The 27883-nt window shown below is 33.8% G+C and overlaps 1 long non-coding RNA gene across 1 annotated transcript in view; it reads left to right on the forward strand.

The window, feature by feature from the left end:
- Nucleotides 1–2100: 2100 nt before the first annotated feature.
- LOC127562752 (uncharacterized) overlaps nt 2101–27883 on the forward strand; it is a 73755-nt gene continuing 47972 nt past the window's right edge. Inside the window, exon 1 of the long non-coding RNA XR_007953808.1 lies at nt 2101–2304. This is a non-coding gene — a long non-coding RNA (uncharacterized LOC127562752). The remainder of the gene's footprint in view (nt 2305–27883) is intronic.

Raw genomic sequence — 27883 nt, forward strand, 5'->3', positions numbered from 1 at the left:
TCTTTTTTGTTTCAGTGAACTCTTTGGTTAGACTGCCTTCAGATTCTGTTTACCCTTTTGAACCATGGCTGGGACCATACCTTCCCACCACCACCCCCTTGCCCCTCAACCCTGCAAAGAAGGATTGTCACCCTCTAAGCCTATTAATTGCTTCTCATCACCAGCAGAGCTGGGACCTGACATTATTGTCAGTTAGTTTACCAAATTGCTTTTCTCACTAAGAGCCAATCACTAATGGAATCCATTCATTCATTCAACAAGCATTTATTGAATGCTTATCATATGCAAAGTGTTGTCCTTGTCCCTCAAAAGGATTCAGTGATGTATAACCCACGTCCCCAAAATCCCCTACAATCTAGTTGAGGAACTGGGAGAGTAGGGCAGACTAAAGAGGAAGCAATAATTTCAGTGTCTCCTGGGAAGGCTAGATTACATGGGAAGAGGGATTACATGAAGGAACTCCAGGGACTCAGTTGTTAGCCTGAAGACAGTGTGTAACTAAGTTAATCTAACATCATGATGTGAGAATATGATAAAGAAGACTCTGATGGTAAACTTGATACTTTGCAGCCCTGTGTCCAGTCCAGCCTTAATTTAAGCATACTCAATCATGTATGCCAAAGAAATAATGCTACCTCTGAATCTACTAGGAAAAGACAGCATAATACTAAGCATGACCCAAATTTTCCACATCACAGACAACATACACTACCCTGTGACAGCAGCTGCCACTGTAGTCCACAGCCAAAGGTATTCTCTTTATTTTCTGAAGAAATATAAATAATCTCAGGGAGATTCAGTTAAACTGCTTCCTCAGTTAAACTGAGTTATAATTTCAGTCCCAGAAACAGTTTCTATAATCCACTATCCACAATCAGTGCAATGTATTTTAATTTAAATCATATTATTATGGTTATGCAAAAATATGAAAATTCAGTAAGCCATGGAGAAAATCCTGACCTAGATCTATGGGAGAACATTGCTGGTTTGGAGAATATTTCTCCAAAACATGGACATGTAAATTTAGGTTATATATAACTCTGAAAATAAGTTTATATGGAAGATAAATATGATTGCTGTGCCATAATTTGTAAAAACAAACAAACAAAAAAAAACCCCAACAAACACATACTCACACAAACCCTTGAAGATTATTGAATGTTATACGATTTACAGTCTTGAGTGGAGATTGTAAAAAAAAAATCTACCATACTTTTAAATATCATAAAAAATTGAAAGGTCTTTTATGTCATCTGCGAGATCATTTTGTTTAGTTTTACATCATCCAATTAGACAAATGAAGAAAATTGCTCCATAGTGATAGAATTCATGGCTTTCCCTATTTCTGGCCGATTCTAATTCTAATTCTAATTCTTCCACTGCCATTATTGTGTGGTACATATCCAAGAATGATATAGAGATGCTTAGAGTTCCTGCTTTCTAGTACACTAACAGTTATTCACAAAGGAAGTAGGCTTTAGGATAGTGACACTAATGAACACTGGTCAGGCAGCTTGGAACTTCAATAGAACCAGAGCAGTCATCAAAATATGATCAATTTGAAATGATTTTCTTTGAAAATATTGAGGACTTCGGTTGGGACTGAATTTTTTGAAGGCAACATAATACTGATTTCCTTGCTTTCTGCTGCTGCCAAAGTTAACTGAAAAAGAAAGCTTTCTTGATAGGCAAAGAACAGGCAAGATTGCAGGAAAAGAGAAGGGTGTGAGTGAGTGTGTGTGTGTGTGTGTGTGTGTGTGTGTGTGTGTGTGTGTTTGAGGGAGGGGGAAGTCTTGAAGGAAAAAAAAAAAACCCACAAAAAATAACAAGCTAGCTTTCCAATCCCCACCCACCAGTCTCTTGAAAGATGACTTCAGTCTCTTTCTTAACTAATTCTGTCACTGTAAAATCCTACAGTCATTCTTCCACACATAAAGGAAAATAAGCTCACTAGGTGGACCTAGATGCTTTCAGTTTTAACTATTAACCAATGGTGAAAAAGGCAGAATGCCTAAGTTATGTCTTTGTGACCAATAGGGTAGCTGCGTGTGTCCCACATGACTGCCTTCCCCTGTCTTTCACATGGGCTGTAATTTAGTTCAATTCAGAACTGCAGATAGTACAGCTTTCACAGAAGCAATGGGATGTCTGAGCACAAGTGGCTGACTTGGGAGTGACTTTATGAAGCACTTTTCTGCCTTCCTCAGGCATAAAAAACTGGAATTCTGCACCTGCATCAGAAAAGGACCAGACTAATTCTGCCATCCAGTAACAAGAAATTCACAAGCTAAGCGGTTTGAAATTGTAAGTATGATTTTTTTTTTCATAAAGTGCCCTGATTTAAATAGTTTATATGCCATATGCAAAAAGTATATGAGACTTAAAAAAAAAAAAAACACCTCTATCTGTGATTGTGGATATTGAGAAGAATACAAATTACTAGTAAAATCATTGCTGGCCAGATGTTGTCTGTTTCGGTCTAATAAAGATAAAAGAACAAAAAATAAAAGTCAGTCATCCCTTAGGGTAGCTACATGAGGGCTGCACAGCAGAACATAGCTATGTGCCGCTTTGTTCATAAGGAAAACCGAAGGCAGACACATATGTATTTTGTTCTTTTCTATTTGGTCTCTGTATCTAATCAGGTTTGATCTGTCCCCAAGAAAAATAAAAGACAAACTTTGCTGACTCTTCTGACAAGGGCACTGTAGACTTTCCAGACATCTGACAGTTATTATAATTAGCAATGAAAGACAGCTAAGGCACTTGGGGGCAAATAGCTCTTAAATTTTGAACAATGGATCCAAGCCAGGGCTGGCTTTCTATTTATTTTTTTAACCGCCCTCTCCATTTTTATAGTATTTATAGTTGTGGAAGGGTTTCAAAGCTTATTTTTAAAATAAGAAATAAAAACCAAACAGTTCTACAGGAGTCTGAAATTGGTCAATGTAATGGTAGACTGGAGAGACAGCTTTAATGTCTCAGATTCCAGTCCTCCATGTATAAAGAATTTTTCCCCCCTGAAATTCCTAATAGGGTGGAGTGGGGGGGGGGGGGAAGGAAGCTTCTTTACAGAAGATTGCCAGACAGAAAAATAATTTTGGGTTTCTCTTTCATCTTTTCTGGCTAGCAAAAAAGATAGGATTAGCATGTAAGTTGCTTTCCATGTAAGATTTATGGACTTCAAATAGAAGCAAAAAAAAAAAAAAAAAAAGCACTTAGTTTTATCCTTAGAAAAGAAAACCTAGCCAAATAGGTAAAAGATGCTGTTCACGTATGCCTTCTACACTCAGATAATGTAATCTATTAGGGCATTTTGCCTTTACTTCTAGAATTGTCGAAATCTTTTAAAAGTTGCATGCTAAAAGTCTCCTGGGGGTGCTAGTGAAGGGAGGTGGGGGGTGAAATCAAATCTGTTTTTCGTAGATGCATCAGAGCTTACTCAATAACAAAGCATGGGAAGAAAAGAAGAGTTTGTAAGGGTAAGGTTATTTTGGTGATTTTTTTTTAAAAATGAACTAATAAAAGAAATTATTGAAGGGCTCCAGACATTCCTAATTATGGCTTAAATAAATCTGCTCCAGCAGAGGCTTGTGTGTTCTAATTGGGGAGAGGAGGGAGGCACTGAGACTTTAGGATTAATTTTGAAGCAGGACTTTGACGTGAATTTTCACATAATCTTTTAAAAATACACCATTTAATTTTCTTTGTCTGCCCTCATGTTATCTACACCTCCCCCCACCACCGCCCACTGTGAGCTGAGACACCTGAAGGCTAGACATAATGATCAACAGAGCTCTAGCCCTGTCTGGAGTCCAGCCAGGTTTTTTTTTTTTTTTTCCTCCCTTCTCTACAATCAAGGAGCCTGCACGCAGCAATGCATGCCAAGCCTATTCCACTGCTATGTGCAGATCAGGGATGGGAGTCTTACACACACTGCGGAAAGATTAAAGACAACAATATCCCCTTTCTCTTACCCTGGGCAGCCTTGATTTTAACCCTTTCATCGCCCCCCCCAACCATATGCCTTTTCCATCGTTCCCCAAGTCCCCAGAGACCCAACAGCTCATGCAGCATATCATATACCCCCGCCTGATTCATCTGATTTAGAAACCAATTCCCTAATGCCATTCCACATCTGGATTATTTAGTATTATCAATACATTGCTCCACAAGGAATCATTTGCCTATAAAAGCACAGTAAGAATGGTTGGAATGAAGCTTGCAGTAGGAAAGCTGCAAAAAGTCAGAGTTTAATGGATAGACTTCCACATCTTGCAGAAGATTATGCATAGCTGATGATGCCATTAATGAAAGAATGAAGTGCTCTCTCCTCTCTCCTCTCTCTCTCTCTCTCTCTCTCTCTCTCTCTCTCTCTCTCTCTCTCTCTCTCTCTCTCTCTTTCCTTTCCCCTCCCAACTTCGATTTTTCCCTCTCTTTCCTCTGTCTTCCCACACTCCATTTCTCTACCATCTCTCTCTCCCTTTTCTCTTCCTTCCCTCCTCCCCGAATACTCATGCAGTTACATCAGAAAGAGATCCAGATTTTCAGGTGATGTCATTACTCCTCCAAATTTGCCTTCATTGGAAGCATTTCCAATCATTGAATGTCCATCAATTGGATGTGCTGTCCATAAGAAGTTCAAGTATTTGTGGGGTTAAACTACATCCACAGGCAAAGCGTATTAGAATCTTGGCCATCTCTTGAAGATGTGTCCATATGGCATTATGGTCATGTTTATCACAAAGATAGTCAGGCAGCTTCCCTGATTCTAGACTGCTTTGTTAATGTAATGGTTGAATGTTCATTTCTACTCTAGAGGTGACTAAATTCAGTGACATAAATAGAAATAAAAGATTTTAAAAAGAATTTTCAGGTTTTCTGAAATAAAAGATACCAAATACAATGGCATTTATTGATTTTATTTTGCTTTTTCTTGCTAAGTAAAATTGTGAAATGCTCTAAAATGTACCCTGTTAAGAGCCATTTCATAAAGGAACAAAAATGTTAAGCGAAATGAGTTGTAAAGAATGATGATTTCATGTGTTTTACTATCTGCACATATCTTGATTGGATAGAGGGTGGATTAAATTTTTTTAATGGACTGGTAAATTTCCTGTATTTATTTTCTAAAATTTTTAAAGGAGTTATAATTTACAGTTGCTATTTACATTCTTCTTTCTTTTGATAACATGTATTTTTAAAAGTATAACAATGTTATTTTCCTAAAAGTCCACTGAATTTTATTAAGAAATTAGAATGCACATACAAATATGCTTATAGAAATACTACATATAATTAGTAGAAAATAGTTCTAAATATTTAATACACATACATATATGATTTCATTTTTAAAAGTTAGAACATTATCTCAGAATTTTTTGTTATATTTCAATTGCAGAAAAGCATATATTTTATTAGGATTTTCAAAGTATTTGTAAAGTGTTCTATATATTAAAGAGATCAATTTTACCAAGTCAATGTGATCTTTAAAAATTAAAACAAATGATTGTCCTCCTGTTGAAAAGGGTTATTCCTTAAGACATAACTTTATCAGAGGATACATTTTGAACTTAGGCACAGAACAGGTCATACAAGTTGGGTGACATTCTAGGTAGGAAGACTCTGAACTAATATGTAACTTTTTGGACAAGCACTTAGGCCTCAATTTGTAATCTCTCCATGGGTAGTTCTTCTAAGAAAGCCTCAAAGTTCTGCCTGTGAGAGCTGCAGAACTCATTTGGATTATTAAAGAAAGAAAAATGGATAAACAGTAGGATTGAACTTTCAGCTACTTTGTGACAACAGCACACAGAACCACTCAGTGGGGGTACAGGTTACTAAAAGGCATCTTTCAAAGAAATGAAGATAATGGCCTTGATTGAAATAATCAGACTACGTAACTCCAACTGAAGAACAAATAGTTTTTCAGTGCATTATTGAGAAAGAACAATTTATGAGAGTACAGTTTGCTCTTACACAATGCTAATGTTTCATAGGAAATGGCAGACTACACATAACTGAATGGATAAATGCACCAATGCTTTGTAACATTGGGGATATATAAAAATGCATATGTTTAACGTTATGTTAGAATGCATTTTTCCTTGACCATCATTTTCTGCATTTTCCTTACAGTAAAGATTGCTCTCCTCTAAAAATAAATGTAAATTTTGCAGATGATGTTTTTTTTTTAATAGACAAAGAAGTTTATTTATTTATTTATTTATCTTTGGTATATGATGGGATAACCAGACTTTAAGATGGGTTTTGGCATGTGATAGGATAACCAGACTTTAAGATGGGTTTTATGGTTTAAATTTCTATATATTAGCTGAACAAGACTTGGATAAAGAAATCAACTTATACTTAGAGCAGCACATATAAATATCTGCCTAGAAAAATATTTTGATCATTGTGTATTTATTGTATATCATGCATCTTCTAAAATATTAATTTTGAATTATATAGGTACACATCTGACTCTAATTATTGCACTTGCTAAAAATATTCTCTGAATCTAAGTTTTCTTTTTTTTCCCCTCATCCCCCAAACTCTCACTATGTGGTTTATAAAAAGTAACTTAGCATTTATGTATAGACTTGGATTTTTTTTCCCCTCAGAATACTCCTTTGAACTATAAACAATATTGCTTTGTGTGTAGAATACATGGGAACATCAAGAGAATGAAGAAACTTTTTTCCGCTAACATTTTCCTAAGTATAAATTCAGATTTTCATGGAATGGAAACAGTTTGAGATTCTTTGCACAACTTTCAGCAGATCACTTGCTCTGTTGATATGTTCATGGAGCAAAAGTGCTCTGACAATGATTGAAAGTTTTAGGGCCAGAACCTCAGTGAAGCTAAGAGAGGCACTGGGGTCAAATGGACTCATGCATCACAGATAGGAAATGGACTTTGCCATGCATTTTCCTAGATTTTTTTTAAAAGCACACACATTTGGGTTATTTACTACAAACACATTTGGGGTTCATTTTTCAGTATCATCATTCCAAACATCAAAACTACAAGCAAATGTAAATGAATTTCTGCATGGTATAGCTAGACCAGATGGCCACGTGCTCCTTTCTTATTTAGATGAGACTTTTCCTTTCAATAACATCTTTCTTCCTGACCTGCTTAAAAATTCCAGCGAATGAAATCAGCACAGGATTTTCAATTCTAATTGACCATGTGCAGAGGAAGGGCCAGTAGAGAAATCAGTAGGGCCATTGTGAGGTTGCCTGCATCAATCTTGCCTTTGTGTTTTGCCTTTACTAGCCAGAGCCAAAATAATTAAGAATATTTAATTTATATTAGTTTTGCTATGACTACAAAACTACCTAATTCCTAATGTAAATCACTTAAGTCACTGCTTCTGCCCTTTCAACACCAGTAATCAGGAGATGGTTCTCATACATGTACACACAGTCTCTCTCAGCCATCTGGACAAACAGGTTCTGAGTTAATTCTCTGAAACAAAAAGGAGAAGAAAAAGAAAATTTGTTGTATTGGTTGAGATAGGCTGTGAATATATTAAAATGTGATGAATTTCCTGAAGTCACCCAGAAATGATGACAGGAAGTTACAGGAAGGGATCATTTTGGATGTATGTGTGCACACATACATAGTTTAATTTGGAAGGGAGAAAGAAATCTGCTTAACTAAAATGCTGACTCCAGAAGCTTATTCCGTCCAGGGAAAAAGCTTGGGCTATAGCTTCTTCATGATGTTATTACCCAGGCATTTGGAATTAGCCTTAGCAAGTAATAGCATGGTATGCAAGAATGGTGTTCTCATTTAATAAGGCTTAACAGAGTTCACTTATATATTCTTAGTTTGAACATCTATGAAGTACATCAAAAAGACAGAAAATGCCATGATTAGGAGTTACTGACTTATGTCTGTTAAGTGAATTAGTTACATTAAAAATGCTATACATCAAAAAATAGTTGTTTGTTTTATACTTCTGGGTAGTTATTTACTCAGCTGTGCTGATCTTGGTCACTCCTAAAAGGGGACTATAACATAACTTTCCAACTTTAAAAAAAATTGAGAATGGACTTAAGTGGAAATTTAGATTACTCTCCAGGTAACTACATTATTTGGACTTGGGCCAATATCAAATCTGAATAATACACTGAGTTAGAAAAAGCCTCAGGGATTTAAAAAAAATGTTAATAGGAGTCTAGGCTTTGGAACAATAGGACAAGAAAGATTTATATCTCAACTTCAATATATTTTACAAGTATATATGATCATATATTTTGAGAAAAAATGACTGATCTATGTTTTTGAGATTTTCATCTGTTAATTTCCTACGTATGTAAAAATCATAATTTTAGGTTAAGGGGATTGAAGGAGGGGAAAATGTATTTTTTTTTAAATTCTAGCTGCTATCGAACAGATCTTAATGTAGATACCCAACACTGCTCTCTTAAATTTGGGGGAAACTTTATTTTCAAGCCAAATTGAGAATAAATAACTTTTTTGTTAAAAATTTCACAGCCTCATCTGTATACCCTTATGTACAGGAATGTGTTACATTTTCATTTTGTTAACTCTTACAATAATGATAAAAGTAGCACTGAAAAGTTTATCACAAAAAATGAATTTTAACAGAAACAGGAAAGTAGTTCAGGCAATGTGGCATAATGAAATGGACCCTATATCTGGAATCAGAAAATTTGGATTTGATGTTGGTCATACCATTTATTCCCAATGGGACCTCAGACAGGGCATTTATTAAGTCTGGATCTTAGTCTGCCTATTTGTAAAAAGAAGAACATTGGTCTAGAATTTCTCTCTAAATTATTGTTGTGGGGTTTTTTCCCACCTCTAAATCTCAGGATTCCTTGACCCTAAAGCTACCTATATGATTCTAAACACAGACACTTTTTTTTTAAGTTACCATCTTCTGGAGTCAAAGTATTTATGATATAGAAGTTGCAACCATATCTATTGTTTTCTGAGTACATATATGATGTTATGCTACATAAAACAAGATACAGTCCTTGTTTCCATCATGCCTTTTTCATTTACTTGTATTACCATGAAACGTAAGATACTATAGCCATACTTCTATTGTCAAATCATGATTAAAAGCAAAATCCATTTGGAAAAAAAAATAAATCTCATTTGACTGGTTTTTGTTTTGTTTTTGTTTTGTTTTTGTTTTTACTCCTAGAATGAACAAAATTACTATGGGTCTTTAGGCCAGAAATCAGTCAAAGGGTGAGAAAAGGAAGTAAGTAGAATGTATAATCTCTATTATTGATGGAGTCTTTCTCTATCTCATTTTTGCTGTCCATGAATCAGATTGTATAATTATTCAATGTCTAATAGCATTGGATAAAATTATTAAAATGTGTTTTGCACCATAATTTGTATCAATAATAATGTTGAAGCTTTAATGTGGTAAAAGAACCATAAGCTGTGTTCTTTTCTTTTCTGTTGTTCCTGTATTGTTATTTACTTTTGATCACCCCTATTCAAGTAATATCATGGAGAATCCCAGTGGAGAATGACACCTGAAACTTATTTATATGTGTGTGTGGGAGAGATTTTTGCATTTTACCTATGGTTATTGTTAATTAATATATCAGAATACATACATGTATCACATCTACATATAAGTGATATAATAAGACCATAAATATAGAGCCAGAAGAGATCTCAGGGATCATTTAATCCAAAGCCCTCATTTTATGGGTAAAGAAATTGAGATCCAGCTTAGTTAAATAATTTGTTTAATTTCATATTGGAAATTTGAACCAGTTAGTGCTTTCTCCCTATTCCCAGAAAAAGCTCTAGCTTTTTATTCAGTCATTATAATTATACTATAGCTGTCTAGGAAACCATTTTGCTTTCTATTTTGGGGGGACTATACTCAACATTTTGGGGCAAAAACATGAGGGGGAAAGACTTCTTTACTTCCCCTGAGAAATTCATTTTTATCCATTTCCAAATGCCTAACTATAATCCATTACACAGTTCCTGATGATCCCACACATAAAAGATTTCCCAACATTGTCTTAATTCTAACTTTCTCCACTTAGAATTTTAATATGCCCTTAATGGCTCTTATGGTTCAGCCTCAAAACTTCATAATGATTTTGAGGAAATGTGGCTGCCTGGGACTTAGTAAATGCTATAACTATCTTTGATGTCTTGAAATTCTCAATCCTTCATACTAAAGAAGAAAAATCACATTGTAATGAAATGACTGGCCAATGTCCTCAGCTGCTGCTTTAATATTTTCTTCTCTGTATTATTTCCACATTAAGATATCTGATCAGTGCTCTCTTTTTATCTGGATTTGAGAGAGAGTTTGCAACTTTCTTGAAGGGAGGTAACTGATTTTACTTAAAAGGTCTTCTGTTAGTGCTCCTGCTGCACTAAAGTAAACAAAATCTTGCTTATATCAACAAAGAATTTAAGAAAACCAGTAAGTGACAATGTCAATAAGAATTTTAAAGCAAGTTTTGTATTGGATAACCTGAAATTCTAATAATTTGTCCAAGATAGATATGCTTTTTCTTAAGGTTTAAGCCATGGAATGCTCTGAAAACCCCTCTTGCTTTAAAAACTATCTTTAAAGAAGACATCAATTGAAGTGTGTGTGTGTGTGTGTGTGTGTGTGTGTGTGTGTGTGTGTGTTACTAAAGAATGATTGAAGTGTGTGTGTGTGTGTGTAATACTAAAGAATGATACCTTTAATATTTTTTAAAAATTAATTTTCTTTGCAATGGAATGACAAACATAGTGTATATAGTTATAAATAAATGAAGTAAACTCTGGGTAGATTTATTTTCTCTCAAGTTAATTGATTTCTCCCACTGTTATTAATTGTATATCCTGGAGACAAAAACACAAATGCTCAGACTTCAGAAAGTACATTGTATAAATGCCAGATGGAGAAATCTTGGTTCAGAGAGGACAGATGACTTCTCCAATGTCACACAGTTAGTTAGGTTGAAGATCTGAATTAGAACTCTTTTAAAACTACTCCACCAGTACACACACACACACACACACACACACACACACATACATACATAAATACATATGTAGAGATGTACAAGTGTATATCTATAATCTAGTTATGGATATTTATTTGTATGAATCAGTGAAGTAATCTTACAAATATTGATTGCTGTTTTTCAGTCCAGAATTCTCCCAGGACATCATTAATAGTACATTGAGATTTCATTGAAATAAATTGATCATTTCCAGAGAATAAATATGCAGACTACATAAAGGGAAGAGCTTAAAATGTGAGTGATGACAGTGACAAGGAGGGGGAAATTCCCTTTTGGTTGGTCAAAATATAGATATAGAGGGGTTAATTTTCAAATCTCAAAGTTAAGTGGAAAGAATGAAAGGGATTTTTTTTTTTTGCTTTTTTTTTTTTAATGAAAACTAAGCTGCTGGTTATTTGGTTGTATTTATGGATTACTACATTTTGAAAAGAAGAAAACCAGAGTTGTAAGATGACACTGCAGGGGATGTCTGGACTTTTCAACTGAGTCTAAAGTCTGTTTAGTCAATGCCTTAATACTTAGTTTTGACCTTTGCCCTCTTCACTCCTCTCTGGTCCAGGTGCAACATTTTTGCAAATACTTTACCATTATTGGAAACTTTGTACAGTTTTCACACACTGTTTAAATAAAGTTTTCAGAGCAAAAATAATCTGCCATATCGATCTGTTTAAAGAATTTAAGAACTTGTATCAGCTTGTACATATCCTTTCATAATTAATAAACAGTTTGTGTACCTCTGCTTAAAACAATTATGAGAAATAACTACCCAAATGTGAAAGTTTAATTTAAATTGGCAAGTTCCCAGTTTGGATGAATTTTAGCAAGAAGATACATGTTAACACTACAGAGTGATACATTTAGTAGTTCTTTAAGTTAATTTTCTTTACCATGAAAGGATAAATAGAAATGAGTGCTTATTGCTACAAATATATGAAACATAAACTTTGAGTGTAGTTTTTTTTATCCTCAAATAAATTGATTTCCTCCAATGTTAATTGTACACTTTGGACACAAAAATACAAATATCCAGAGGCAGAGAATTCATTTAAAGAGACTTCAGAGAACATATTATATAAATGTCACATGAAAAAATCTCAGCCTTGAGAGGATGGACGACTTCTCCAGGGTCACATATTTAGGATGAGAATGTAGATTATTAATCAGATTTTTAATACTCTTCTGTCAGTATTATCGCCACTATATTTGAAGTATATATATCCTGTTCTGAAATCTAGAAAAGCCACAGATTCATCTGTGTATATAAATATGTTGTAGGCAAATGTACAAGAACAAGATAACTAGTTACAATAAAAGCATTCTAACAGAAATAATTTTAATTTGAACAAAATTTACTCAGATGAACTCTCCAAGAAATATAAAGAAAGACTGAAAAAATATCCACCAAGGATGTGTTTATACATTATCAGTATGTCCAAATGAAAAGTAAAAACTTTAGTCATTCCAGATGTTTTGTCTATATGATATACATTTTCATGTAGAACTTTTTTCAGTCTTGCACTGAATATTTGCTTTTATGTAAACTTAGCTCAACTATCCTAAATTACATAAATATTGAACACATATTTGATTTACAAAAGAAATGACACAAGCCATTCCTAACTTTTGAAGATATTAGGCTTTTAATTACATACACACATACACACATGCAGCAAATACACATGGCAGTGCACACACACACATGCATACATGCATGCAGTCATACACAGTGGTCACATACACATACATACATATAAGTTACACCTAATCCTTTTTTTAAATGAAAATAAAGAATAAAAACTTAAAAATAAGGTGTTTCCTGAAATGTCAAGTGTAAAAATCATGGATTTAATTTTTCTTAAATTCTGTCTAAAATATTCATGGGAATTGCCTTACTGAAAACATTTATGTTGCCAAATTCAGTGTTTTTGAGCCTAAAAAGTTATCATTGGTTTAGTCAATTTTGGCATGATTTTCATTCATCAAGAATTAACTTTAAGCTAATGACATAGGAAGCCTTTAGAATGAAGTTTTTCTTCAGGGTTTGCAGCAAAAAGGAAACTCATGAAGAATTCCATTTTATTCAGAAATAAAACTGGGGTGAACTTTGTTCAAACCATTCAGATGAGTTCAGATGAGGTATGTGAAGCATCAGCATTTCACATTTTAATTCCCTCCATGATCACCTTCTCCCTCTCTCCAATTATCGTCCCCCACCCACACTATGCAAGAGCCTGTTGTAGGAACAGGATGAAAATGGTATCATTGATATTAGCTTTCAGGTACAACAGAGATCTCACTTTTCAAATGTAGACTACACATATTCATACACATACACATATGTCCCACATTGCACACTAACTTAAAATATAGTATTTTGCTTACTCTGACCACTCTAAACAGGGATTAAAATTGCCTGCAGTTGAAACCACAAACCAATATAAGCAATAGTTGAGGTTAGGCCATCAATTCACATGCTAAAGTTTGGACTGAGTATGAGACTGGTTTCCTTAAGTATTAGGAACATATGTATTGTTGAAAAGTTGTTTAAGAAGCAGTTTCCTATGTTGAATAGTATTTTTCCACTGTCTCACACTAAGCTATTGGGGCAGGAGAGAGGCCCATCTGGACCTCTTTAATCTTGTTGTTCCTACTATGGCATCATGGTAGTCAGCAGGGTAAGTAAGCTTCAGTAAAATAAAATGTCATAAGGAGTACATTGGTCTTGTGGTAATTTAATATTCCTCAAGAAAGAACTTCAGAATTACTTGAAGGTGAGTTTAATGCAATGTATTTCCTCTACTCCAATTTCTGCCCTTCTCTCACCTCCCCCATCTCATTTAATTAATCTGATTGTTGTATGTCAGAGGATATTTCCTCTCAGTTTTAAATCAAAATCTAGATCTGATTGCCTGGAGGTAGAAATGGGCAATTGGATTACCTGTGGTAAGATACTTGAGATCATTATCCACTGAAAACATTTTCAACTGACTTCTGAACTATGTGTTCATTCAAGATTGGAAAATTAGTATTTACTCCAGGCAAACCTTTTTGACCAACATAGACTAAACAGAAGACAAAAATATGAAAACAATCTGAGTCATTAGGAAACCTGAGAAATCTGCCTCATTATTCTTTTCACTGTGTCTGCAGTCTATACATTAAAACTAAGACAATCATTTTGACTAAGACTTCTTTTCATTTCATATTAAAAAAAAGTTTTGGCATTGAACAGTTTCAAAAAAGGTCTCTGGAAAATGATTTGGGACATTTTTTTTTCTTTTTAAGGGCAATAAATTAATCAAGGTTTGTAAATGTAAACATAATGTTGACTACATTTCCTTCCTTCCTTCCTTCCTTCCTTCCTTCCTTCCTTCCTTCCTTCCTTCCTTCCTTCCTTCCTTCTTTTTCTCTCCCTCTCCCTCCCTATCCCTCTTTCTCCCTCCTTTTCTCTTTCTTTCTTTCTTTCTTCTTTCTTTCTTTCTTTCTTTCTTTCTTTCTTCTTTCTTTCTTTCTTTCTTTCTTTCTTTCTTTCTTTCTTTCTTTCTTTCTTTTTTCTTTCTCTCTCTTTCTTTCTCTTTCTCTCTCTCTTTCTTTCTTCCTTCCTTCCTTCCTTCCTTCCTTCCTTCTTCCTTCCTTCCTTCCTTCCTCCTTCCTTCCTCCTTCCTTCCTTCCTTCCTTCCTTCCTTCCTTCCTTCCTTTCTTTCTTTCTTTCTTTCTTTCTTGCTTGCTTGCTTTTTTTCCTTTCACAACTAAGGGCCTCATAGTACAAAGACCATTGTGAACTAGAGACATTGTAAGGTTGCTGTTAAAGGGTTATCCATTCTGGCCTCAGTGGTCAGTAAGATACCATCTGGGGCACATTAGCTGCTGTTAAAGTTCTAAACTCAGCAGTTATCTATATAAAGTTCTTTTTATTGATTGATCTCAAAAGGCACTTACAGAGTTTTGATTGTCTCAGAGGGCAAATCTTTGTTTGGTGCCGGGATTTACAATGTACCTGAGAAAAATTCTTTGCCATTGAACATTTTTCAAGACCTCAATATCAAGCAAGGTATTGGGCATATTCCATGTTCTTTCTCTTTCTAATCCATTTCTTGATACCTGCCAGAGCTGTTCTTTTATCCTTAAAAATCCCAGCATTCTTTTAAGTAACGTTGCTGCCATGACTTACATTTATTGATTTTTTTCTTACTCTAGATTCTAATCCATTCATTATCCATCCTGTGGCTTTATTTTTGATTAGGCAGCATGACATCATACATAGATGGAACTTTGGAATTAGAATCAAGAAACCTGAGTACCATTCCTAGTACTTCTATAAGCTGATTCTGTGGTTTGAGACAACTAACTTCTCTAAGCCTTATCTGCAAAAGTAAGATGGAGAATTTGCATGACATCCTGGAGTGAGAGAGCTATTCCTGGAGTCAAAAAGCCCTGGATTTAAGGTTTACTCCAATACATACTATATTGGCTCTGTGCCTCTTGGGTAATTCACTCAATGTTTTAATGTCTCAGATCATTCTCTAAAGCTGACTTGCAGGGGTGTGCATTGATAGAGGGAATTTATTCCCCAAGAATTCCCTATACAACTGGAATCACAGGTTTAGACCAAATCTTTCCCAACTTCTCAAAAAACAAAAACAAAACAAAGAAGAAACCCAGGGGTGTGAACTTAATGATTTCTGAAGTCTCTCTCTCCCAGATTTCTAAGTCAGAGGGGAGGTAAACTATTACAAAGTTATGGAATTCTGAACATTTTTAATGACAGGAACTTCATACATGAGAGGTATTATTTCATTGTTGCATTTCTATCTCTCTTTTTAAAAATCACATTCACAGTTAAATTGTTTTTAGCACTTTTGCTCTGTTTCTTTGAATTCTTTTGATCTTCCCCCAATTTTTTTTTGCTTGCTTTTTCTTTTTTCATAGTCTAGATTAGGTATATAATTTAGAGGACAATAGAGTATAAGAAATCTTATAGTCTAGGGAGAGCTAATGGCAGTAATAACACTTGGAATCTGTACTTTAAGGTTTTTCAAAGCAGCAACTACTTGATTACATTTGATCCATACAACAGTCCTACAAGGTGAGTATTAGAGGGATTTTTCCTCTTTGTTTTACAAATGGGCAAACTGAGGCTTAGAGAGGCTAAATCACTTGTTCACAGTTATACCACTAATTAATATCAAAGGGATGGTTCCACCTCATATCCCCTGCATTGTACTTTCCCTCGTAACAAATTATCTCTAATTCCAAGAAACATCATAATGATGAATTCTGTACTGTATCTTTGAGTTCAGTCCTTCTCACCTAGAAAAGTTGGGTCATGGTGTACCTTCAATTGTCCTGAGCCATTCATTAAAAATTACTAAAGAGGAAAAGGATGAATAATTCCATTTCTAAGTCAGGGCCATAGCAATGTAATGTGACTATGGGGATTTTCCGCTAGCTGGGGTGGACAGTGAAACTTTGAGTAGCCAAATAGAAGTCATTCAAAATCAACCTAAGGTTTATCATAGTTTGTACTAAAAAATAATTGTTCAGAGGTATATGAAACTGGTCAGATTCATCTCAGTAACAGAATGATTATGTAGAATGGTAACATATTACAGGCTTGGAAACAGATTAAAATCAACAAAATTTTTATTGTGGGTATAACTCTAGACACTGGAAATGATGAATTTATATCATATATATATATATATATATATATTCTTCATAAAAGGTCAAAATATGTGGTATAAAGTTATATATCATGCACTTAGGTATGTTGTTTACTCAATTAATTGCATGTAATTAAAGACAAAGTTAAATAAAAACAGACAACATTGATAGCTTCCTAGGATCATAGATTGGAAGCCAAAGGGGACTTGTGATGAAGAGAATTATGTAGAATCAGAAGAATAATAAAGGATCAGAGTAGTAGAACATTTTTGCAAATAGGAATTAAAAAAAACAGAGGATTGGATTGAATTTGGCATTTAAAAAATTAAAATGATAAACTCAAAAATTGTCATAATTGGATATTTTTATATCAGATAGTAATTAATATTAGAATTCATATATATATATTAGATCTTTACTAGTAAATTTGAGGCACATAAATTGGAAATTTATCCTTAGCCATTTGTGCTTCATAGAAATATCTAAATGTATTTAATGTCTTTAAAGTATTAAATGTATTTAAACTGCAGTGAACTTTTTTAACAAAAGGTTTACTTTAGGAAAAACTGAGAAGCAATAGGAGAGAATATGGCAATTAGAAAGTTAAAAAAGAGAGAAAAAAAGACTAGAGTAGAATATTTCTCTGTTGTACAACTCAAAATATGTTGTTTTGTTTTTGGGTTTTTTTTCCATTTGAAATTCACGAGATTACTAGTTTGTTACAATTAGTATCCTGTTTTTGAAAAGATGATAATCTAGTTTGTGAAGAAATCATTGAACTGGAAAGGACCTTTGAAATTATCTTATTCATGCCTCTTATTATATAGATGAGGAAAGTGAGTTCTAGAAAGATTAAGTAGTCCTAGTACAATGCATATGCATTTTTCCCAGAAATTTTGAGAAATATCTTCCCCTCATTATATATACTTTGATCATTTTACTGTTTAGTTTAGATCTAAATAAATATGAATTATAAATTAGCACATTTTGTGTTAAATTTAAGTTGTACAAGTAAAAGATTTTCTGATGAAGGAAGGTTAACTTGATTAAAGCAATTTTTGCATATTTTTAGTCAACAGAATCCTCATCCTGAATTTTCTCCTAGCAGGATAACTATACAAATTACTTTACATTTTTCCATGCCATTTTTTTTTAAATGTGTAAAAAAAGGTTGACTGTTTCTTAGACAAGAATATTGTGTATAGCAACAGCGATGATGGATGCAAAATTGGTCATGGATATAAAAATTGGTTTGAGTATAAATACAAGGCAGTAATAATTTGGTGAGGAATTACCTCTGAACCTTTCCCCTCTAATTTACATAGACAACTAAGAGGTGAATTTGTAAGCCAAACCTCTGTAACAAATACAATAACACTGAACATGTCAATCCAACTGGGCATTTACAGTTTCTGGCATATTTGTTTGAGCATGAGAAGACTCTTTTAAAATTCACTCTAACAGTATTTGACAACATTCATGCAAAAGCTAGATCACTGTACCTGTAGTCAGAAAGATTTGAATTAGAATTTGACTCATATACTTCCTAGTTGTGTGACCTTGGTCAAGTCACTTAATCTCTGTCTTTTTAGTTTTTTCATCTAAAAATTAATGCCACCATAATTTTCAAGCTGTCTTTTTTGACAACTTTAAGGCTTATCTATGCTAGATTTACTACTAGTAGTATTCATGAAATAATAGCAATAATTCAGATAAAGGCCTCCAGTATATTAAAACATGGAGGCTTTATAAGGGGGTAGGTAAGAATGGCATAGGAGGAAAAGGCATGAAGCTTAATAGCATACAATGATGTCACAGATATGTTTCATGTTTTTATTCCTTCTTTCATTCTTTTCAATAGAATTTTAGGAAAATGGGACATTTTGAAAAAAAAATGGGTGGTTTTTGGTTTTTTTTTTTTTTTGGTTGTTTTTATTTAGAGCTGGAATTTCATAGATATGTGGAAACTCCTATAATGTGAGAACCTCTCTCCACCACTGCTATAAACAAGAGATGTTGTAGTTCTCAGGGATTTTCCATGTTCACATAAGTAGTATACATCAGAGGCAAAATTTGAACCCCAATTTTCCTTATTCTATGCCTAATTTTCTACCCCTTAGATTATGCTGCCTCACTTAAAATGTAAATAATTCCAATTGGGATAGCTAGATGGCACAGTGGATAGAGCACCAACTCTAAAGTCAGAAAGACCTGAATTCAAATGTGACCTCAGACACTTAACACTTTCTAGCTGTGTGAATCTGGGCAAGTCATTTAACCCCAATTGCCTCAGCAAAAAAAAAAAAAAAATTCCAATTCAAAATTAACCCAAAAATTAAGACTTTTTTTCCCTATGAGACATATTCCTAATTTTATCTAATTAAAATAATTTAGTGATTCTTAAAATTATAAAGTATTTAATGGGAGGCATTTTAGTAAGTGCAACATGCTATTTCATATTCTTTGCAATAGAGCAAAAACATTGCTATCTTGGACCCTATCTAAAGAGGTTTAGTTATTGAAATGTGAAAAAATCTTTAAAAGATTGTCTCTTCGCATAGACTCTATAACGAATGTTATAGAAAAGCTCTGGAACTGACGAAATGCTTCCCATGTTTAAGGTACTGTGTAATAATGTCCATTCATGTGTTCCATAAAACAGTTAGCAGATGTGGAAGGGGGATGTGGACAAAGACAACCAATTCTGGGAACATATGCTGAGAAATGAAAATATTTAATATTGTGCTTGGTTCAAAACTGGGAAATTGGGAAAAATGATAAGTACTATAGTTCTTTAAGCATTAATCACTTGGTTTCTCTAAATGTGAAATTGTGACTCAGATAACTTCTCTATAGCATGGAAAAAAGTGTATTTTGTTTGAAAATACTTAGGGCCATTGATGTAACTCTCAAAGGAAGGTTAGAAGCCATGTAGTCTACCCTCATTTAATCCAAACCTCCATTCATTTTTACAAAGAAGAAATTGAAGTCCAGAAAGTTCAAGTGACTTGATCACAATCACATATTTAGTAAGATAGAGAAAAGATTTTCATTCTGATCCTTGACTCCTAAAATATTCCTGTAGTCTGGGATCCTATCTAAATAGAAGCAAATCTCAGCCATTGATTTTATGTCAGGAAATAAGATACATTGCAGAATATCACGCTACAAAGAAGCAATGGAGCACATTTCATCATTGGAAGCATCAAGTTATTTATAAAAGGAATCTATCCTCTTGGGAAGACCTCTAAAGTGTTAAGTTGTTTCAATTTTTAAGCATATATACCTAGTGGCCCTGTGTCCATTTCTAACCCACCAGGATAAAATTTAACTTGTGAATCCAAAACCTACAAAAAGAATCACCTAGTGACCATAAAATAGAGATACATTGCCATGCCAAATGCTAAGAAATTTAGCAATTTTAAATTTCCTGTATGTTACTCAGATCTTGAATGAGCCTCACTTTTTATTTATCTGTAGGACAAAATACTCCAGTATTTGTTGTGGATACCATTAAATTCCTATTGTCTAAAGAAATAAAGGGCTTCTTGATGTAATAGATAGTTTGAAATCCTTCTTCAATTTTCTTATGGGTTCTCATGGCAGTGGGGATAAAAAAGAAAAAAAATCAATGCAAAAGATTGTGTAAAGGGAGAATTGATAGGCTAAAATACACTCCCAATTCCATCCCTCAGCATTTTCTTTTCTTTTTAGATTTCCTCCATCCAGATTTATCAGCTATCTATCACCTTCTTCATCCTTTCTCAAGAAGTTCAGAATTCAGTTTCTGACTAAAAATCTTCCTCCCTCTTCCTTCTACTTCTAGACTTGCAGATTTCAACATACATGTTGCTGCTGCTCCTTGTTACCCTGGCTTTTGAGTTCATGCCCATGACTTATACATTTTCATTCTGTCTTAGAGATGATCATACCTTTGATTTGATCTTCTCCCAGTAATGAGCTACATAATAGTTAAAAATTCTGAAATGTTTTTCTGACCCTAATCTCTTGTTCTTTTCTCACTTCCCATGCCTCCCTTCTATTAAAACTATTCTTCATCTTCATCATGATCCATTACTTGATTCTTTTCAACTATTTTCAACACCTCTGCTTTGCCTTCACTTCCTTTTCTTCTGTATTGGCCAATGGAGTTAACTGATTCCAAGCTAAATAGCATCTAAACCCCTTGTTTTCTCGTCCCATCAATGCTCATGTCTTACCAAACCCCAAATTTGGGTTATCTCACATATATATTCTTTACCCTACATTTTGCTTGATTGGTGCTAGAGAAAAATCTTAACTAACTTGATCTATTATACACTTTTGTTTTAGAATCCCAGATGAGCACTAGCTGACATAAGACAACCCTTTTGGTCTTTCTTAACTGACTCTATCATAATTCTTACAAAGATTGTCCCAAAGCTTTTCTCCTCTTAACTTTCCTTCAACAAAGTACTCCATGGCATATTTTCCCAAGAAAATAAAATCCCTTCACCATGAGCTTCCTCTTTCCTTATCTGCATCTACAATTATAACCAATATTTATATAGTACTTACTTGTGCTGTATTGTACACTTTACAAACAACTCATTTGGCATTCACAATAATTTTGGAAGGAAGGTCCAATTTTTATCTCCATTTTACAGTAGAAGAAACTGAGGTATATGGATTAAGTCAGTATTCCAAGGTCAGATAGATATCAAGTGTCTTAATTAGAATTTGAACTCAGATCTTCCTAAATCCAGATCTAGAACTCTATCTGTTGCACTAATTGAACATTAAAACTCCTTAATACCATTCCTCATTCTCTACTTATTTACTCTAGTCTCAGATAAAAAGGTAGCCAAAACTATCGCTTTCAAGTGTTCCCCTTCCTCTAATTTCCCACCTCTCCCTATATACTGACTCCTTCCTTGCTGTCTATAAATCTATCTAAGCCTCTTTCATCCTTTAAAAACAAAAAGAACAAATTTATCGAACTCTATCAATTTTTCAAGTTAGCAGCTTATATTTCTCCCTTATTCTTTGATTTCATTTATTATCTTCTCACTGACTTCCCAGTCTCTTTGCAATTTGTCTCCCACCCTGATTACTCAACTGAAACTCAGCTGTACAAGGCTACCAGTGATTTCTTAATTGTTAAATCTGATGACCTTTTTTCCATCCTCATATCCTTTCTTGTAGCAAGTGGTACCCACCCCCTCTTCCTGCACACTCCCTGGGGTTTCATGACAATGCCTTTTCTCTTGGTTCTCCTCCTACTTGTCTGACTGTTCCTTATCAGTATCATTTGCTGCATCATCATCCATGTCCTGCCCCTAACCATTAGCTTTCCCCAAGTCTCTGTTCTCTGCCTCATCTTTTCTTCTATACCCTCTCTTAGTGATCTTATTAACTCCCAGGGCTTCAATTATCATTTTTTTCTGCAAATGACTCACAGATCTAGCCTTAGTCTTTCTAGTGAGCCCTTGCCTTGCATCATCAGCTGCTTATTGGTATATGCTATAGACCTCTCAAAATCAGTATGTTTAATACTTAACTCATATTTTTCCCAAATGCCCTCTGCTTTTGCTAACTCCAACATCATTCTTCCAGTTATCCAGATTTGCAACATTGGAGAAATCCTTCACTATTGACTTTTATTCATTCCTTATAACAAATAAATTACAGTGTTTTGTTTATTATACTTATACATCTCTCACAAATATCGTCTTCTCACAACACTTATGGCTACTACAGCATTTTAGACCTTCACTACCTTTTACCTGAATGAATGTAAAATTCTGGATTGTTCTCCCTGCCTCACCACCACCCCATTTCCCACATACTACATCCTATCCAATTCATATTCAACATAATTGAAAAAAATGATTTTTTCTAAAGAATCTAACTAGCTCTTTCTCCTGATCAAGAAACTCTCTAAGATAAAATACATTCTTGTTTAGTTTTTAAGATCTTTTTTGACATGGCTTTAGCCAATCTTTCTGGCCTTACTGAAACACTGCTCTTCACCTATATAATGCATATTTCAACTTCCAAGCCAACCCTCTTTCTGAGAAGAACTAGGTAACTCAGTGTATAAAATGGTAGCCCTATAGTAAGAAGGATATGAATTCCAGTGTAATCTCAAACACTTCCTTACTGTGGAACCTTGTCAGCCTCTTAATCTTTGTTTGCCTCAGTTTCCTTAGCGACAAAATGGAGATGGAATGTTTTGTTTGAGGAACAACAAGGTTCGGTGTTACAGAACCAAAGAGTATGTTTAAGAGAGTAAGTTGTCTGAAAACTGGAAAGTTGAAGGACAGGAGTTGCTAGGTTAAGGTTTCAGGAGCCATTCAATCCAGTACATATCTAAACAAGATTCCCTTCTACAACACAATTGACAAATATGTATTTGGTCATTTTTGAAGATGTCCAGGGATAGAGAACCCACTGCCTCTAAGATATTTTACTTCTCTTTTGTATAACTAATTATCAGGAAATTTTTCATTGTAGCAGACCATTCATTCCCATAGTTCTTCTCCTTTATTATCAAATAGAATACTTATAGACCTCCTCTAAATTTTCTCTTTTCTGAGATAAACATCTTTTAAACTAATTTTATTGTGGAATAATCTTGAAGTGCTCTATTATGCCAAACTCTGAACTTTTTTCTGTTACCAATATCCTTCCTAAATTATATTGATCAGAAGTACATACAATTTCCCAGCAATGGAATGATGATGACTGAGATCATTACTTCTTTTGTTTTAGATAATATAGCTCTGTTTAATTCATGTTAATATCATGTGAATGGTTTTTTTTTGCTTTCATATTCGACTATTAATTCATACTGAGTTCACACTGCACAAAATTTTCAGATCTTTTTCATATGTCACATTAACTGCTATATGTCACATTAATTGTTTTGCCTATCTTGTACCTGTGAGTTTGAATTTTTAAAAGCTACATGTAACTTGATGTAACTACATTACACTTGACTCTATTAAATTTCATTTTATTTTAGCCTTTTTATTTCTTTTTGGACCCTTATTTTATTATAATACATTTAATTAATATTAAAGTTTGCAAAGTATGATTTAAGTCTCTTGTCAACCCTGCAAATTAATGATCCTGATAGCTTGGTTTTCAAAGCACTTTACAAATATTATTTTATTTTGTTATCATAATGAGGTAGGTGGTATTATTTTCCCTATTTTGCAGATGATGAAAGTGAGGCAGTTAGAGTTTAAGTAACTTGATAGAAAGTCTCTGAGGCTGAATTTGGACTCCAGACCTAGTACTCTATCCACTATACCATCTAGTTACCCAAGTACATTAAGTATTATTACTCTCATTTCATAGATGTGGAAATTGACCAACTCTTGATGGGTGATTTGTTCATGGTAATAGAGCCAAGACTCATAGTCATTGTAGCAGTTGTCTCTCAACCAACCTGTTGATTATTTCTTAAGATTGTACATTTATTTAAAACATAATAAGCATGTTATCATGTCCTTATTGAAGCCATTGATGAGAATTATAAAAACTGACAAGCCATATATGCTCATATATAACTTTCAGCTAAGCAGAATATTAAATTAATTATCAGATCACCTTACTTAGTTTAGGAATTTCTGGAGTCAGAGTTTGGGTTCCTATGCAACTTCCAACTTTACTCTGACATTTTTCTTGGTATTCTTAACCATGGATCAGGGGAAGAAAATAATAAAGTATCCCAGAATCTTGTTTGAGAAGGAGCTATGTCTTTTTGAATTAGCTCAAGATATTTTTCAGTTGTATTGCATGGATCCCCATGTCACGTAGGGCTCTAAGATAAAATGCTAGAAACTTCTTAGGTCTGCTTGGAAGTAATGGCTCCAGGGCATTAAAGGCTTAGACTATGGTCATTCAGGGAACTTTGAGTGACTGAGATGGTTCACAGATAGCTCATGCACACTATTTTACCTGTTCTCCTGAACAGTGGGTAGAATTTCAGATCTAAGTTTCAGGGACTCTAGCCTGATCAAATACAGCCTTGATGTAACTCTAAATACCTACTAAAATCCCAGATTTCCATGCTAGCTGCAAGCAACCTTATTCTCAGAACTTTTCTCAAGTTTCCCTGGAAATTGGATAACTATATAAGTTGTCACCTCCCTGTCAGTCAATTAAGCAACTAGTATAAAATAAATATCAAGAGCTTTGATTTGACCTATTCTCTAAATATATTAGTTCAGGTGAAACTTTGGGTCCCAGATGAGAAGGTACATATTTCAAGAATGTGTCATCAGTTTTCCCTCCTGGGTGCCAGTTATTCTGACTCATTCTTGGGCAGCCCTTCGGGGAAAGGTAAAGCAAATGAGTCAGTTTAGAGGTTTCAGCAAAACTGGTTTTCAAGACCAACACTTAAAAGGTTTTAGGAAAGAAAAGAAAATAGTCACCAAAGAGTATAAATGAGCGTTAAGAGAATTAGGAGAAATCTTCCATTTAGCCTAACTGCAAAAACTCACAATCTCCTTGGGACTAAGCATGATAGAGAGGCCAGGTCAAAGAATGTGGGGCACTACAATCCTGAAAATCTGGCTAAGTCAGAGCATTCATAAAGAGTTACATTAACCTTTTTTAGATTCAATCTATTTTGGTCATAAAGACAGATGTTGTTCAAATTCCAGAGAGACTTGAAGTGTCAGGAAATGGAGCATATAGTATTCCCCATTCTTTAGTCATTTGTGCATACTCCATAAGTATTCCTAAGGGCCAGGGTAATGGTTGTGACAAACCTGTTCTGATGGTTCCATCTTTTCATTCCTCTTATTCTGTCTTCTTCTAAATGTATATGTTGTATTTATGTCTATTAGTCACTGCTATAGTGCTGACTGTAATGTGAATATTTTCAAAAATGTTTTCAATTTTATCCTACACCATATAGTGAACCTCAGAGCCTTCACTTTCATGAAAATTTTTGTCCAAAGTCATTTTAGCTTTTTGATTTAACAAATCAAATTCCTCCTGCCTTATAGGGAAAAAACCTACAAGGGCAAATACTAATTTTAAAAAATTAGTGCAGCTGAATTCGAAGACTAGGGATGAAACAAACTTTCAGAAAACAACTAAAGCAATATAATGATAACTAGTGTGCACACAGTAGCTTGGGATGCTGTGATATATAAAGGTGGAAGGTCTTTAACTCAGTGCTATTGATGGGCTTCAGGTTTCCAAGAGAAAGATCATTTATTTACTTTACTCCTGGAATATCTCTTTTTAATGAAATGTGGTCTATAAGGCTGTTGAAAGTCTCATATACAAAATGAAAAAAAAATAAAGGATTATGTTAGACTATTAGAAAATAGTAGTGAACTCTATCCATTTGTTTTTTATGTTAAAAACAAATACAAGTTAAAGAATTTTGTTGTGATATGTGCCAGATGTTTTACATAATCAAGATAAAACCTATGGCATTAACTACAGATAGAATTCAAAGGTTTTTTTTTCTTTTTCTTTTTATCAAGAATATTGCACCACTTGAGCAAAGAAAGCCATATTTTAGGTGATTGATATCAGAAGTTTTATTTTTATATGTATCTGATTCTATTTCACTAGCTAAAGTACAGATTTTCATTGTGATACATGGAAGGTAAAATTCTAACACAACTTGTTGCTGGTGTTTGATATTTAGTTATTTAAAAAACAAAACAAATACACTATACTAAATGTACCTAGCACTCTTACTTCTGTGTCACTAAGACAAAAGAATAGTGTTCAGCATGGCAAAAACATGGCTTCATTTTTGTCATTACCTGACATTTGAAACATAATTCAAAATTTGTTTGTAATTGGGAAAGTTAGTTTATAAATTGTGTATTACAATACATAATTGAAAACAATAGGATACTACAAGGATCTAGAGAAATGTTTTTGAGAGAAGAATTTTTCTAAATGAATATTTTACATAGACTTAATGGCTTTCTGCTAATAGCTTAAAAATTCCACCAACATTGAGATTTCAAGAAAAAAAAAGATCCTAGGAATAAAGTTTCACATTTATTACTTGTTTTTGGAAGAAAGTAGTCACCATTTTATGAGAGGTCATAGTTTTTCATGATACTTTACTTTGGAAGCTCTCTCCATGTTTTCTTCCTTCTCTTCCACTTAGACATCATCATTTCCTTAGAATCAGCTATTTTGACTTACAATGTATTTGGAAATTTTTTAATTGACTTAGGAATAATTGACTTTGGAAAGTGACTGCTCTTAAATCTAGAAATTCCAGGCCTGTGACAATAGTGCTCTGGATACCTGTGTGGAATGCCAGAATTTCCATGAGATATCTAGGTATATAATTGAGATCTCAATGTCAAAATTATCTGGCTTAATATCAGGCAGCTGGCCAACCAAACTTTCATTTTAATTCTATCCTGGCTTCATAATTCTGTAAATGATAATTAATATGTGGCTCATATTCTTTATCATAGATCACAACTAAGATCATGTCAATCAATATACATTTTTTAAATTTACTTTATTTTTTCCACTTAAAAATAAATAACCTCCCTTTGGGGCAATATATACCATTAAGCAAAACTTATTCTTTCATTGTCCATAATAAAAAAAAGTGTTTTAATTTGTACTGAGTCCATCACCACTTCTGTTATGAGATGGGTAACATTTTTTCCTCTATTGTTGTTGTATTGATCCAGTTTCTTACATATTTCAAAGTGGTTTGTTTTTACAATGTTGTTTTTATTGTATAAGTTGCTTTCCTGGTCATGTTCACTTCAATCTGCATCAATGCATACAAATCTTTCCAGGTTTCCCTAAAACAATCCATTTCATCATTTGTTATAACCAATAGTATTCCACTATATTAATATACCACAATTTGGTACTTTCCAATTAATGATGCTTCCTTAGGTTTTAGTTCTTTGCTACTACTAAAAGAACTATGATAAATATTTTCATGCATATGAGTTCTTTGATTTCTTTGGGGTATAGCCAATAGATGCTGACCATCTAATTTTTAAATTTTCCGTAGATTGCTGAAATGGCTTTTGACAAGAGTTCTTTTATCAAAGCATCATAAAGAGGCATAGTCAAAACAAAATTTGTCTTCATGTACTTCTCAATTCTTTGGGAAATAAGTGTTGGACTAGGTCTGAGTATGTAAAATAAAATATTTTGTTTACATTTATAGTAG

Source organism: Antechinus flavipes, chromosome 4 (assembly GCF_016432865.1).
Source record: "Antechinus flavipes isolate AdamAnt ecotype Samford, QLD, Australia chromosome 4, AdamAnt_v2, whole genome shotgun sequence".
NCBI lineage: Eukaryota > Metazoa > Chordata > Mammalia > Dasyuromorphia > Dasyuridae > Antechinus > Antechinus flavipes.